Source organism: Myotis davidii, unplaced genomic scaffold (assembly GCF_000327345.1).
Source record: "Myotis davidii unplaced genomic scaffold, ASM32734v1 scaffold78, whole genome shotgun sequence".
In the NCBI taxonomy this organism is placed as follows: Eukaryota; Metazoa; Chordata; class Mammalia; order Chiroptera; family Vespertilionidae; genus Myotis; species Myotis davidii.
In genome coordinates, this window is record NW_006290305.1 from 644,340 (window position 1) to 654,654 (window position 10,315).

General features: G+C 44.8%; 1 long non-coding RNA gene across 1 annotated transcript in view; it reads left to right on the forward strand.

The window, feature by feature from the left end:
- Positions 1-8,698, forward strand: part of LOC102770668 — an 8,733-nt gene extending 35 nt beyond the window's left edge. The window contains exons 1-3 of the long non-coding RNA XR_001513777.1: positions 1-801; positions 1,371-1,504; positions 7,659-8,698. The exon at positions 1-801 is cut by the window's left edge and continues 35 nt beyond it. This is a non-coding gene — a long non-coding RNA (uncharacterized LOC102770668). The remainder of the gene's footprint in view (positions 802-1,370; positions 1,505-7,658) is intronic.
- Positions 8,699-10,315: the final 1,617 nt, after the last annotated feature.

A 10,315-nucleotide genomic window follows, 5' to 3' on the forward strand; every position in this document is an offset into this window, starting at 1 on the left:
GTGGGGAAGGGAGGGCTTGTTGCGGCTCAGGAGGCAGAGGCGGTGCTCTTTGGTGGAAAAACTGAGGCCAATGGTAGACGCTTCTGCTCCCTCGGCTCTGAGCGAGGCGGAGTCCGGGTCACTTTATTTGCTTTTCACCGCATTTACAGCTTTTGAATTAGCGAATAGACTGTAAGCTCCTTTGAGCAGACTGCGTCCCAGCGCTGACCTGTTCCGGCACCTAGTAGGTGCTCGGCACGGCGGCCCGACACCCTCGTTAGCAATTATTTAGCAAACTCCGGGGCCTGTCCTGGGCCGGAAGTGACTTCTGCCCAGCCCCTGCCCTCTGAGGACGAATAGGATGAGTGCGCGGAGAGACAGGCGGTCCGAGGAGAGCGGGGGCAGCCGAGGAAACGGTCCGGCGCACCAGGGGATCCAGGAAGGTCTCCTTGAGTGGCTCAGTTGCTTTTGTGCCAGACGCAGACGGATTCCGGCGAGGAGGAAAGAGGGAGGGTGCTCCCGGTTGAGGAAAGCGTAGTGAGGAGACATGGTGTGACTGCTTAAGATCTATGGGGAAAGAAGCCTGTCTGGCCATGTGAAGGAAAGTCATAAGGTTTAGTGTTCGTGGACCAATGGGTGGGTCAAAGGATGCAGATGGGAGTTGGGATTTATTTTCGATGCATCTGTGATCAAGGGTACCATGTAAATTAAAAGGAAGAGACTACTGTGAGCATTGCCTGAGGAGGTGGTGGGCGCCACTGGTTGAGGATTAGTGCAGATTTTAGGGAGCCAAATCCTGACCAGGACCAGCAGAAGTCGGAGGTACAGCTGTGACAAGATGCTGTATTTTGGCAATAATAATTTAGGGATTGCTTTTGCTATTTTTCCCTTTCCTCTCATTTCTAGCAGGTAGCCAGGACTTGTAAATCACTTTTCAGGATTTTTGTAGGACAGGAAGTATTTTTTTTTTAGGTTTAACAGATCTTTTTTCTTCTTTTTTTATGTTTTTTTTTAAATTTATTGGGGGTGACATTAGTTAATAAGATATAGGTTTTAAGTCTACATATCTGTGATACATGATCTGTATATTGCATTGTGTGCCCACCACTCCAAGTCAGGTCGTCTTCCATCACCGTATCTTTGCCCCCTCTTTACTCTTTACTAACCCCGCTCCCATTCCCCTCAGGAAACCATCATACTGTGGAAGTATTTTTTTCAAAACCTAATCCAGGGATTCGGAAAATTCAAATTACTATAGAAGGCAGGTAGGTAACTTCAATCAGTAAAGGGCTCAGATGTGACGTCACTTGGTACCCATCCCCCACCCAAACATTAAGCATGGACTATTCTTCTAGAGTTGCTTCTGAAATGCAGCCCCATCTTTTCTTTAGGACCCACTGATGATCTGGAGTTTTGACCAGAAGTTAAGACTGGCAGCCCTTGAACTAAATTCAGTGGCTAGACCAGAGCTGATGTCTATACACCCTGCACCAAACTGATGGTGAGAATATTGAAGTACTTCATGGTAAACAGTCTCATAGTAATTGTGCTATATGTTACAATTAGTTAATATAAATTTTTAATATAAACTCACTGGTTTGTACTAACAGTTTTAGGATATAGAAAATGGGCATTCTGTTGTAGTGGCATCTGAGAAACATTGATGACATAGTTTGGCCTGTGTTACCGAAGGGACTGTGGCTAACAAAACACAAATTGCTTTAGGAGAATCACTAGCTTACAATAATTTTGTTAGCACATTGGAAGAAATTAAAGTTTCATACATTAAATATTTAAAAATTTAAAACTCCCAAAAATGTTATCAAAGTGAGAATAAAGCAATAAAAAAGACTTAGAAGATACTATTGGAATTTTTAGCACTATATAATAAAATATATTTAAACATTTTCACAAAAATATTTACTAGAACTTTTAAAGGAATAATATTGATATGGACATGGGTACTATGGACCTGTTTGTTACAAAACATAGGTGCACCACAATGAGATAACAACTTATTAGTCAGTAATAGTGTAATAACTGTATGGTGCCAGGTGGGTACTGGAAATAGTGGGGGAGGAACACATTGTAAAGTATGTGATTGTCTCACCATTATGCTGTACACCTGAAATGAATATAAAATAATACTGAATGTAAACTGTAATTGAAAAAAATAAAAAAATTGCTTAAAATACAAATGTCAAGATTTTGAAGATAATGGTTTTTGTTGAGCTTATGGCACTTAGAATCACATTGAATACAATGTATTGAACTTTGGAGGGCCCAAAATACTATATTTCATTGAAAAATATTTCCACAATATTTTCATTGAGATTTTACAACAATTTTTAAAAAGTTATTGGATTTTGCCCTGACTGGTTTGGCTCAGTGGATAGAGTGTTGGCCTGTGGATTTAAGGGTCCCGGGTTCGATTCCAGTCAAGGGCATGTACCTTGGTTGCAAGCACATCCCCGGTAGGGGGTGTGCAGGAGGCAGCTTATCGATGTTTCTCTCTCATCGATGTTTCTAACTCTCTTTCCATCTCCCTTCCTCTCTGTAAAAAATCAATAAAATATATATTTTTTAAAAAGTTATTGGATTTTGTACAAAAATGCCATTGTAATGCTAGAAAGAATCTGGAGTTTTAGCCAAAAGTTTGGGAAAAAAATTGAAGGTTTGAATTTGGCACTAAGTTATCAAATTTAATTAATTTTAGATAAAGCAATAGTATAAGATCTAAGTCAAGTAATTAATATTTTTCTCAATAAACTGTTTATTGTCACATAGCAAATATTAACTGTGTCCTGGCTGGTGTGGCTCAGTTGGTTGGAGCATTGTCCCGAAGGGTCATGGACCTGATTTCCAGTCAGGGCACATACCCAGGTTGCAGGTTTGATCCTTGGTTGGGGCGTTTAAGGGAGGCAATTGATTGATGTTTCTTTCTCTCCATCTTGCTTCCTCCTTCCTCTCTAAAATCAGTGGAAATAGCCTTAGGTGAGGATTTAAAAAGAAAATCAGCTGCAATTTAAATAATGAAATGGACAGCTTGAAGTGCTGGAGCTACAAAAGCAGTTTGGGCCCTAGCAGGTCTTCTCAGTGGTTAGATCGTGGGCCCACCAACTGAAGGGTTGAGGGTTCAATTCCATCAAGGGCACGTACTCCTGATGTGTGTGTGTGTGTGTGTGTGTGTGTGTGTGTGTGAGAGAGAGAGAGAGAGAGAGAGAAAGAGGAAGAGAGAATTGTCAATTTTATTTTAAACATACAGAGTTTGATTTGCTAGCAATTGATCAGGCAGGAGAGATCTCATAAGCAGACCTGGGGCTTAGAGATGAGTTAGGCTTAGAAGAGTGTGAAGTTATTGTCTATAAGAGTAGATGTGATTTCCAAGGGAGAAAATAGAGAAAGAAGCCAGGTTTAAGGGAAGACCCTGGGAGTGAGGGAGTCACCCATGTTTAAGGGTGGGAAGGAGGAGAAGCAGTTAGGAAACAGGACATTCAGTGGTTCAAGTAGATGGTTGCCCAGCTGGCATGGCGCAGTGGTTGAGCGTTGACCTATGAACCAGGAGGTCACACTGTAATTCCTGGTCAGGGCATATGCCCTCGTTGCAGGCTCGATCCCCAGTGTGGGGCTTATGGGAGGTAGCCAATCAATGATTCTCTCTCATCATTGATTTTGCTATCTCTCTCTCTCCCTCTCCCTTCCTCTCTGAAATCAACAAAAAATATTTTTTTAAAAAGAAGTAGATGGTTGAATTAAGTAGATTATTCCTTTGGTAAGCTTTGTGGCATCCTGGTTAGGATGAAAGTTTGTATGTTGCTGCAGAAATTCCAAAAATCAATATCATAAACCAGATGAAGTTCAGGTGACAGTATATCTTATTGCTTCACTCCCCTAGGGGTGGTGCTGTGATCCATAGAATCCAGTATGGCTCATCACCATTCTTCAATTGGGCACGCCTTTCCTTTTAATGCAGAACCTGGAAGTTAAACACATTACTTCTGCTCATGTCCCATTTATTGGCTATAACCTAGTCTATGACCACACATTTGAAATGAGGCTCAGAGATGTAATTTTATTATGGAAAGTTATGTGCTGGCTAAAAATCACAATTACCCTGGAGGAAGGGAGAGGAGGGAATACGGTAAACTTCTGGGCTTGGACAAAGATGAAGAGTAAGGAGCAATGGAAATATAATTGGAGAAACCAGTCTTCATCATGGTTGTTAACATTGTTAACCTAAAAACAAAAGGCCTTTCAAAGTGAGAGGCAAACAGCATTTATTTAGATCCATAATAGCTTTTCGGGCACACTGATTTAGGCAAAGCTCAAATAGTGTTCCAACTAGGAGACAAAGGCATTGGATATTTATGAGAAGGGGAAGGGGAACAATTACTCAACAGAAGGAAGGCATTTCTATTGGTGCAGATTAATTAACAGTGATATTAATTCTAAACAATATTTTAAATTTTCAGTCCAGTAGTTATATCAGTCTACTTTTTTGTGATCTTTATAAAAAAAATTTTTGCAATGTTGCTTAGGCTCAGTCCAAAGGTTATTTTGCCCTGTTTTAAAAACATTCCAGTTATTTGAGGTATGTCATGCAAGGCAGTTCCTCTGGCATGGCAGCTCTGGCTGCATCTTAAAGTGACTCTGTTTATATTGTTGCAATATATAGCAGATGTAGGCTGAACTGGGCAGACCAGGGAAAATGGCTCTCTCAGCAGATATAGGCCTTCTATGTTTTTGAGGCAGAAGCTCTTCAGAAGGAAGGGAAGGAGGGTAAGAAAAGGAAGGCATGCAGGAGGAGGCCTGACTCCCAGGGAAGAATTCAGGAGGCTTTTTCCACTTTGAGGATCAGAGATCAGAGAATGCCCAAGAGACACCCAAGGCATGACTGCTTGGATCAGCAAGGGTACCTGAGAAACAGCGCCAGTAGGATATCTATCATTTATTTAGCTGTTGATAGAGCAAGGAATTAGCGTATATGATCCATAAGGTGGGCAAGCAGACTAGAAATTCTTGGATGGAGGAAGGAGGCAGTCCACAGGATGTATTTATTCTCCCTCAGGGAAACCTCAGTTCTGCTCTTAGGGCTTTCAACTGATTGGATGAGGCTCACTCACATTATTGAAAATGATTGTTTAAAATTAAAGTAACTGTAGATGTTAACTACACCTACAAAATACCTTCACAGCAGCACCTAGATGCGTGTTTGAACAACTGGGTACTCCATCCTAACCTAGTTGACACATAAAACTCACTGTTATACTGCTTAACCCAAATTCCAAAGCCTGGGCATAGAATGTTGACATCACCAGATACAAGCCTAGGAATAAGATGTTGGATCTGAGAGGTACCAGATTTTATTTTCTCTTTTCTGTGTTGGGCACTGCTTTTTTAAATTTTAATTTATTTTTCAATGCCATTTTTGGTTACATCTTCTGATCTTTTTGTCAAGTTAAAAAAAGAGTACATAAAGTTTAATAAAACAAAATCCTTATTCTACCAAATAGAATCAACATTGCTAACAGATCACTTACAGACAAGGCTTGGTGCTTAAACGTATTTAAGAACTCCTTGTATTAATTTCTTCACTTCCCTGGAACCATCAGGATTCTCGCAATTGTACATGACAAAACAACAACAAAAACCCAAACAAAACAAACATCCCTGGCTGGTGTGCACAGTGGTTAGAGCATTGGCCAGTGCACCAGAGGGTCTCGGGTTTGATTTCTGGTCAAGGGCACGTACCTGGGTTGCAGGTTCAATCCCCAGCCCTAGTGAGGTGCCTGCATGAGGCAACCAATTGATGTGTCTCTCTCACATTGATGTTTTTTTCTCTCCCGCTCCCTCCCACTCTCTTAAAAAAAAATCAATGGAAAAAATATTCTGGGGTGAGGATTAAAACAAAACAAAAAACCACAACAGTTTGAATAGGTTTGAGAAAAAGAAACTCTGGAATTATTTCTCACATAGATCTAAAAGACTGATCTAATTTTCTAAGGGCTTAGAAGATGTCAGACCCAATTTCTCTCCATCTATTTTCTGCTGTCTTGAATACAGGCCCCTCCTCAGAGTGACCTTCAAAAGTCGCAGGCTTCATAGTTTAAAGTCTAGCGGAAGGAGAGCTTTTGTCCTCCACACAGTTCTTACCAGAGCCCTGGAATTGAGTTTAATCAAATTGACTTGGGCCAAGTGTTCATTCCTGAACCATCACTGTGACCATAGGGGACAGAACAAATTGGCCATTAGTCTCATCCAAATCACGTGGATTGAGAATGTCCCAGGGGAGGTTGTATCTATGATGAAAAATCAGGGTGCTACTTACAGAAGAGAGAGGAATGAATGCTGGGTGGCCAAAAAGAATGCATCCCCCTTCCCCACCCCTGCCACACACACACACACACACACACACACACCTGTCTGTAGCTTGCCACTGTGGAAAGAACATTGGATATAGAGTCCAACAGGCTCCCATTCCCATTCTGTTCCCATTCTGGCTCAAATATTTAATAGTCAATTTGATCTATTTAAAATATCTGAGTTTCAGTTTTGTGGGTTTTTTTTTTTTTTTCGAATTAAAGAGTCACATTTATTGCAATCCGGGACTATGAGGAGCCATTCCCCAAATCTCATAGTAGTAAGATGGTCGCAAAACTAGACTTATATAGGCAAAGATCACAAAGGTATTGATTACATCCCAAAATTTGGAATGAAAAATGTTCTTTCTAAGACCAGTATGACCACAACCAATGGGATATTCACAGTACAATCAATAGGGTATTCAATCGAATGGGGTGATTTATATAATTCAGAAAATCAAAATAACTTTTTTATTATTTTAGCAAACAAATAAGTACAGAAACCAAACAGCAGGGTTAAAGTTAAACTATAGTTTCTACCTGAGATGATTGCTCCCATACTTCATTCCCCACTGGTTTTATGTACCTGAGTCAAATCTTGGTGAGTTTCAGTTTTTTAATCTGCCAAAGAGAGGTGATAATATGCAGTTGTGGTGAAGATTAAGTGAAATGACCCATGTCAAAGCACCTTAGGAAAATGCTTGGTCTGGAAAGTCTAATGTTTGCTAATTTCCTTTTTTTTATTAACTGACGCTTCTTTGTAGCATCCAAAGGCAAATTCGCCTTTCTTGCAAGGAAAAGTTAGGATAAGAATACGTAATTATTATTACACTAGCTACCCCTTACTGAGTGTTTCCTGTTACCACTTGTGCTGTTAGGCAGGACCGTCTGGTGTGGCTTTGCAGACTGTGCTGCCCAGTTCCCCTAGGGCCAATCGCACAGAATCTAATGAGGATGGCGCCACCTGGGGGTAGCAGTGCAGCAGTCCATGCACTAATTCATTCCTCCCGCTGACACTGAAGAAGGTACTATTAACCCCATTTTACAAAGAACTTTGTAAGTTAGGTTAAGGAACTTTGCCAAGGTCTTTGAGCATCAAATGATGTGAACAAATGGAAGCCATACACTTCGGGGACACTTTACTGTGGCATTTATAAAGAAATAATCTCAAAATACAGAATTACAACCTCTTTGGTTAAGTTTATTCCCACGTATCTCTTTTGTTGTTGTTGCATTGGTAAGTGAGAGTTTTTTTAGTTTCTCTTTCTGAGAGTTGATTATTGGTATATGAAAATGCTCTGTATTTCCATTTCACAGTAACAACTTCATCAGTGGCTGCTCCTGGAAGCCCAGTGGCTGCCAGCCAGCTCCAGGCTGAATGCGTCTCTACTTCCTCCAGGGTCTCCACTTCCTCCAGGGCAGCAGAAGCTGTCCCAGAGCCTCCTCTCCCCTTACTGTTGTGTTGCTGGGCCCAGGAGCCTGCACAGGTGGGCTGCATCCAGCCAGGCTCCCTCGACAGGGGGTGGCGGTCAATGCCTTATAATCCTTGGGCTGCAGCAGAATTCCTGAGGGAACCCGGGGTGTCTTTGGCAGTAGACGCTGGGGCACATCCAAGAGGGGAGGAAATGCCAGAGGGGTGTCTTTTCTTGAGGCCGCTGGCTTCTCCAGCAAGGAGTCCTCCCCTGATGGAGAGGGGTGGTGGTACCTGGGGGCAGGTGCACAGGCCCAGCTGCTTTATCTACAGACGGTCCATTGGCTCTCCCTCAGCCCCATGATCGGCTCTTCTCCACAGCACATGTGGCCCAAACCTGTGTCCTCATTCCCTCCTCTGGATAATAGGCATCAGTTGCCTTTTCTCTCATTTGAGTGAGATGTAGGGGCATGGGGTGGGGAGGAGAGGGGGTTAGTTCTATCTGCCCCTTTAAGAGAAGCCCCCAACTGCAGCTCAGTGAGGGCCAGTGTTTCCCCCTAGGTCGCTTAGCACACCGAGCTGAGATGGAGCCATACCCCAGTGTTGTAAAGCCTTTCCCCTGACCTCTCTCCCCATCTGGGTGTGCTGTCCCCACTCTGGGACTGGTCGAAGGGCCTAGTGAAACGGGGGCGTAGAGGAGATTCCGCCCAGGGTTCCCTGTCCTCCCCTCCACCACACGTTGGTGGCATCTCTCCAAACTCCAGACCTGTCAAGCCGTTCGCTGTCTTAGAGTCTGGATACCTGGTGAAGTCCACACTTGGCAGCCTGGTGCCCCAGGCGCTGGGGCCGGGGCTGCCAAACTGTCCTGCTGGGACCCCCTCCATTCTTTTCTTTGCACAATTCTGCACCCGTGCAGTTCCCAGAATTTGCTAACCTTTTCCTGGTCTTCCCCCCCACCCCCCCACCGTCCCAATCCATACCCTGCACACCTCTGAAGACCCCCGATGCCCTCTCTGCTACACCTCTCTCCTCCTCACCATGGCCAGCACTGTGCCCCGGGACTGGTGCACACGGCTCAGTGAGCGCTGCTGGTGACAAGGTGCCACTGCACTTACACAGAGCAAAGGGCCAGGGTAGGGACGCTTCTGGGAAGGGTGCAAGGGCATTCCAGGTGCAGTGTTCGCCTGTGCAAAGGGAGGTAGGGAAGTCACCGGAGATGTCCCGAGCTCATTTCCTCCCTGGGGTTTAATTACTGGACGTGTATATAGCTCCCGGGAGTAAGGGGAACTCTTGGTGCACGTGACCGAGAAACGTAGGTGGAAAGGAGGGTGATCACTTCTGCTTTTGAATAAGCAAAGAAAGCAGAGAGTGATTTCTGAGGTTTCCCCCCTATAGTTTTGCTTTTATAAGGTGAGAAATTTTAGTCCCCTGCTTTTCAAAAGAACAAGAAATTCCTAATGTAGTGGCCCTGGGAAATAAAGGGGCAGCTGTGGGACCTTCGCCCCTGGGGGTGTGGGGCGAGACGGTCTCAGGACACAGCAGGAAGCTACCGGACAGAAGCTGGGGCCATCATGATTCCTCTCACCTCTGCCTAATCGCCACAGCACGTAAGGCTTCTGAACACTTCACGTGCCTAGCGCTGGGCAGGAGCTCCCGTGCGTGGTCTCACTTCACCTTCCCACCCAGGAGGTGGTGCAGGTGAGCAAATGCAGACCAGCCGTGGAACGACCAGTCCAGCCCACACAGCCAGGCACCAGGGGGTCGGGTCTGAGTCCCGTCCACTCCACTCCACTCCAGCTCTGGCCAGACTACAGTTCATTTTCTTTGTTCCTTTGTCCCACTTAGTTAGCCTCCACCTGGATTCTGCCAACAGCCTCCTATCAGGTTGCCTGTTCCTGTTCACGCTGAGGTGTGGCCACCAACATGACCTTTATAAAGTCCCACCCTGGCCTCCATGAGTTTGCACCCAGGGCCCACCCCGCCTGGCTCAGTCTGCTGTTAGAGCCACCTGCCTTCAGACTGTCCGCCCAAAGCTTCTCTCGTACCTGCACAGCAGGCCTCTTCCAGGCCAGGGCCTTTGCACAGGCTGCCCCTGCACCTGGAATGCCCTTACTCTTTCTGTTCATCTGGCAAACCCAAGCCGTTGGTCACCTGCTTGTGAGAGGAGCCCAACAAGACGCCCTAAAGCCACGGCCTCCCTCCTGGATCCTCAGCTGTTTGGGCCACTTTGCTGGTACCAGAGAACCATCTAACTTGCGCGATGACTCGTGTTTAGGTGCCACCACACTTCTTTGACTCCTGTGGAACACATGCAAGGCTTCACGTTAAAGGAGAATGGAGGTCACCCCAAGGCAGGAGCCTTTCCTCATCACAATTATAGAAGTGTAGGAATAGCCCTAACTGGTTTGGCTCAGTAGATAGAGCATCAGCCTGCGGACTGAAGGGTCCCAGGTTCAATTCCGGCCAAGGGCACATGCCTGGGTTATGGGCTCAATCCCCAGTGGGGGGGTGCAGGAGGCAGCCGATCAGTGAGTCTCTCTCATCACTGATGTTTCTTTCTCCT